Source organism: Helianthus annuus, chromosome 15, assembly GCF_002127325.2.
Source record: "Helianthus annuus cultivar XRQ/B chromosome 15, HanXRQr2.0-SUNRISE, whole genome shotgun sequence".
Classification (NCBI taxonomy): Eukaryota; Viridiplantae; Streptophyta; class Magnoliopsida; order Asterales; family Asteraceae; genus Helianthus; species Helianthus annuus.
This window is the reverse complement of record NC_035447.2, coordinates 13,187,129-13,192,617: the sequence shown is the minus strand read 5'-3', so window position 1 is coordinate 13,192,617 and position 5,489 is coordinate 13,187,129. Positions and strand designations below refer to the sequence as shown.

At 43.5% G+C, this 5,489-nt stretch overlaps 1 non-coding gene across 1 annotated transcript; it reads left to right on the top strand.

Moving 5' to 3' along the window:
• The first annotated feature begins 1,461 nt into the window (after nt 1–1,461).
• Nucleotides 1,462–1,568, top strand: LOC118487747. The gene has a single exon (XR_004882690.1). It is a non-coding gene; the product is annotated as a small nucleolar RNA R71 (small nucleolar RNA).
• Nucleotides 1,569–5,489: the final 3,921 nt, after the last annotated feature.

The following is a 5,489-nucleotide window of genomic DNA, read 5'->3' as shown; positions in this document are numbered from 1 at the left end:
TTCATATCTACCACTGCTTGGGCGGTGGCAAGGAAGGGTCTCCCTAGTATAAGGGGGACCTCGGTGTCTTCCTCCATATCGAGTATGACAAAGTCAGCTGGATAAACGAATCTGCTTACCTTTACCAAGACATTCTCGATGACACCTTGTGGGAATTTGACGGATCGATCAGCGAGTTGTATGCTCATTTTTGTAGGGCTCGTGGTTCCTAAGCCGAGTCTTTTGAACATTGATGAGGGCATGAGGTTAATGCTAGCCCCAAGGTCGGCTAAGGCATTACGAACGGGCGATTCCCCTATTGAGCAAGGAATCGTGAAGCTTCCGGGATCGATTTTCTTTTGGGGAAGTTTATTGAGTACGAGGGCAGAGCATTCTTCGCCTAAATTGACTAATTGCAAACTTTCAATTTTCTTTTTATGTGTAAGGAAGTCCCTCATGAATTTAGAGTACTTGGGCATTTGGGTTCGGACTTCGATAAAAGGAATATTGACATGCAATTGTTTTAACAGACTTTCGAACTTTGCGAATTGCTCATTGGTCTTTTGACGAATTAACCTACCGGGGTACGAAACTCGAGGAGCCTTGGTAGGCTCTGGTGACGGAGGGGAGTTCTTTTCCTGCAGAGGTGTGGGTACTGTTTCTTCCGTTGGTGGTAGCACTTCTGCAGGCCCTACGGTGCGGTTCCGTAGTGTGATGAGGTGAACTTGCGCTTTTGGGTTCGTTTCGGTATTGCTAGGTAATGCGCCTTGCGGTCTCTCGGAAAAATTTTGAGCTATTTGATTTAATTGTTTTTCTATGTTTTGAATACTAGCTTGTTGATTTCTAAAATTTGATTCTAATTGTAGAAAACTTTCCGAGTTTTTCTTATCAGTGTCGGAGACGAGGCGAGATACAGTATCTTCGAGCCTTTCTCGTCCACTTTGTTGTTGAGTGAAATTTTGTGACTCATTTCTTGGTTGTTAAAAGTTTGTTCGTTGGGTTTGTTGATTACTACTATTGCCGGGTTCCCTCCAACCAAGGTTTGGGTGGTTTCGCCATCCTTGGTTGTAAGTTCCCGTTGGGGGACCCGACGGCCTAGGTCTATTATCAATGTAGTTTACCATTTCTTGTTGATCGTCTGTTTCTTTCATACAACTCCAATTTTCATGTGACCCACCACACCCTTCACAAGCCATAACCGAGACTGTTTTTGTCATTTCCAATTTTTTTATATTTGAAGAAAGGGCCTCGATTTGGGCTTGTAAAGAAGTGCTTTCATCGACCTTATGGGCGCCCGGGGCGATAGACTTATTTCCCCGGGGGGTGTGCCATTGAAAATTGGTTTGAGCAATTTCCTCAATTTGATTATATATTTCGTGTGGGCGTCGATTACCTAAAAGTCCCCCGGAGCTAGAATCAAGTGTCTGCCTAGTGTGTGGCAACAATCCATTATAGAAAGTGGATACTTGTTGCCATATTGCAAGGCCGTGATGGGGACACTTGCGTGATAGCTCCTTGAACCTTTCCCAAGTTTCATATAAGGATTCCCCGTCCTCTTGTGAATATGTATTAATTTCAGTCATTAACTTAGCAGTTTTAGCGGGAGGGAAATACTTATATAGAAATTTTTGGGCTAGTTCATCCCAGGTGTTTACCGATCCAGCTGGGAGGGCGTTGAGCCAAGCTTTCGCTCGGTCTTTTAGTGAGAAGGGAAACATACCGAGGCGGATGGCGTCGTTCGATACTCCATTGATCCGAAAGGTATCACATATTTCCAAGAAATTAGTTATATGTAGATGGGGATCCTCGTCCGCAATCCCATGGAAGGTTGCGGAGTTTTGGAGCATTTGTATCAAATGCGGCCGGAGTTCGAAGTTATTAGCTTCGACATTCGGAGCATTGATAGCGGCGCCTAGATTACCTACGGTGGGTCGTAGATAATCCATAAGGGTACGTTGGTCCGCCATTAGAGGTGGATCACCCGAAACCTTCTCTTGGTTTTTGGCTTTTTACCTTTTTCTGAGAAAGCGTTCGGGTTCTTCTAGTGGTTCTTTTATGTCTTTATTGGAACTGGAGCTCATACACTACGTGAGGTTGGCGTCGGGTTCCAAGTCCTGCAATAAAAACAGAAAAGAATATTGGTCAGGAGGTTCACCACGGCCCCGTGTTTAGTGAACACGGCCCGTGGTCGGAGTTTCAGTGATTGTTTTCCAAATCCCCAGTTACTGGAAGTTGGACACGGCCCCGTGTTGCACCGGCATGGCCCCGTGGTCAACCTTCTGTAACTTGGAAAACAAAAATTGCCAGTAACGATGCTGGGCACGGCCCGTGTCCGACCAGGCACGGCCCGTGCTGAGCCCTGCAGAAGCTGAAAAACTAAGAAAAATCCTAAAAATTAAAAAGAAAAATAAAAATATGATTAGGCCGTTGATTCCTAACTTTCTTAAAATCCTTGTGTCCCCGACAACGGCGCCAAAAACTTGATGTGCGTGAAGTGTGTTATATTTTTGATGTATATTTAAGCCCCTTTTACACTTTTAGCCAAGTTTTAAATTTATAAAACACGATATTTACTAACACTAAACACACATATGGGCAAGTGCACCCATCGTGGACGTAGTATAGTGTTGGTAAGATACCGAGGTCGTCCAAGGACACAAGAGCTTTTAATACCGGTTTATCCTCAACGTCTAATCAAATCAAAAAGTGAGAAAAATGTTTTTAACTAAGAAAATAAAAACTAACTAAATGCTGAAAAATAAAATAAAATAAAAAACAGATAGACAAGATGAATCACTTGGATCCGACACGTGTATTAGTATAACCTTTGATTATTTTCGCACTTTTGCACTTGTTTAAGAGATTATCTTAGTTATTGTAGTAGGCCCCTCTTTTGAAGGCGACGTTACCCTCAACCTAGTAGTTTGAGTCAGCAAGGATACAATCCTAAAGGGTCGGATTATTGAAAGATAATGAATTAAGTTATTAATGCAAATTGTGGTAGGCCCCGCTTTCGGCGGTGACGTTACCCTCGGCTAAGTAGTCTGAGTCAGCAGGGATACAGTCCTAAATAGCCCGGTTATAGTATTAATAGTAGTTAACTTATGAGGGGGTCAAAGAGTTTGGATCCCCGCCATCCAATACCTATGGGCATTGAAGGAGATCCTACTAAAATTGACCCAGGTCCTAAGCAGGACCTCTAAACGCTGAACAAGCGCAAGACCCTTACCAAACCGTTCCCTTAACCCCCGACCAGGTAGCCAACATACCTCCATATAGACCGTGGAGATATGAATGGTGAAAATCTTTTATTTTATATAGACAGTAAAATAATGCCAAGACACCACGGACAAACGATAAGGAAAGATCACCTTCAACATAAGCAACTAATTATTAAAGTCATTAATACAAAACCAAATAAAAAGTGCAAAAGATTGAAAATAAAAAGTATTATCCTAAACACTTGTCTTCACCAAGTGATGTAAGAGACTTAGGCAAACATGGCCTTGATTGTCAAGAACTCTTACGATCAACCTTGGATCCCAAGACGACTCACACACTCTACGATGGACAATGGATGATGGTGGTGGATGATGGTGTTATGGTGGTGGTGGGTGGTGGATGAAGTGTGAGAGAGGTGGTGTGCCAAGGGATGAGATGGAATGAAACCAAGCACTCCTATTTATAGGCTGAACAGAAGGCTGGGCACGGCCCCGTGTCCGCTGGACACGCCCCCGTGTCCGTCTGACACTCTCTCTCCTCATTAATTGTAATTCGCAATTACAATTAATGCGCCTGCTGTACTTTCACCACGCCCCCGTGCCCGCTGGACACGGCCCCGTGGTGGGCTATGGAAGCTTCTATAAGTTTGTCTTTTATGCTGCTTCTTGGGCACGGCCCCGTGCTGGCTGAGCACGGGGCGTGTTCAGACTTCTGCTTTCTCTTCTTTGCTTTGGAGGATGCCGTTGAGGGTCCGGGCAGTCTACTTTTATTCCTTTTCTTGTATTTATGCTAGAATTAGTTGTCTTTTTGCTTCTTTTGTGAATTTGAGCTCATTTCATCCTGAAAATACAAAAGGAAGACAAAAACACTCTTTTTCCAACATTAGTACTTAAAAAGGGTTAGTTTTATGCCGTAATTGATGTGATTTATATGTTCCATTTTACACACATCACTTTCTTACCAAATCGCATCACCCCTTTCCAAGGTGATACCTTGAGTAAAACTTTATCGCCCACCTCAAACTTGAGAGGTTTTCGCCTTTCATCCGCATAGCTCTTCTGCCTGTCTCGAGCAGCCTTCAGGCGGTCACGAATTTGGACAATCTTGTCCGTTGTCTCGAAGACTAAGTCAGGACCTGATATTTGAGTATCCCCTACTTCTGCCCAGCAGATGGGTGTTCTACACTTTCTGCCATATAATGCCTCAAAAGGCGCAGCCTTAATGCTAGTATGGTAGCTATTATTGAAGGAGAATTCGACCAATGGTAAATGCCTGTCCCAACTACCTCCTAGATCAATTACACATGCACGCAGCATGTCTTCCAATGTTTGAATAGTACGCTCACTCTGCCCATCCGTCTGAGGATGGTAAGCCGTACTGAAATTCAGTTGAGTGCCCAGAGACTGTTGGAAACTCTTCCAGAAATGAGATGTGTATCTAGTATCCCGATCTGAGATAATAGATACTGGTACGCCATGCAAGGCCACAATCTTATCCACGTACAGTTCAGCTAACATGTCAGAGCTGAAGGTCTCTCTAATGGGCAGGAAATGTGCTGACTTAGTCAGCCTATCAACTATGACCCATATAGTATCATTTCCTTTTGGCGTCATAGGCAATTTGGTGATAAAGTCCTTCGTTACCATTTCCCATTTCCAAGTGGGAATTTCAGGCTGTTGCAGCAAACCTGACGGCTTTTGATGTTCAGCTTTAACTTTAGCACACGTCAAGCATTTAGCTACATAAGCAGCTATAGACTTTTTCAAGCCTATCCACCAATAATTTGCCTTTAAATCCTGGTACATCTTATCAGCTCCAGGATGGACGGAATACTTGGAACTGTGGGCTTCCTTGATGATAACATCCCGAAGTCCTCCATATACAGGAACCCATATTCGTCCATTTAATCTCAACATTCCGTCTTTATCGTAGGACAACTGTTCTTCAGTTACTCCTAATTTCTCCTCAGGATAGTTAGCTTCCAACACAGCTTTCTTTTGTGCAGCTAACAACCTTTCATTCAAACTGCTCTTAATTTCGATGCTCTTGGCATTGATCCTTATCGGCTTCACTCTTTCCTTCCTGCTCAAGCATCTGCGACTACATTGGCCTTGCCTGGATGGTATCTTATTTCACAATCATAATCGTTCAAGGTTTCCATCCATCGTCGCTGCCTCATGTTCAAATCCTTCTGATTGAACAGGTGTTGAAGGCTCTTGTGGTCGGAATAGATTACACACTTCGTCCCATACAGATAATGCCTCCAAAGCTTAAGTGCAAATACAACG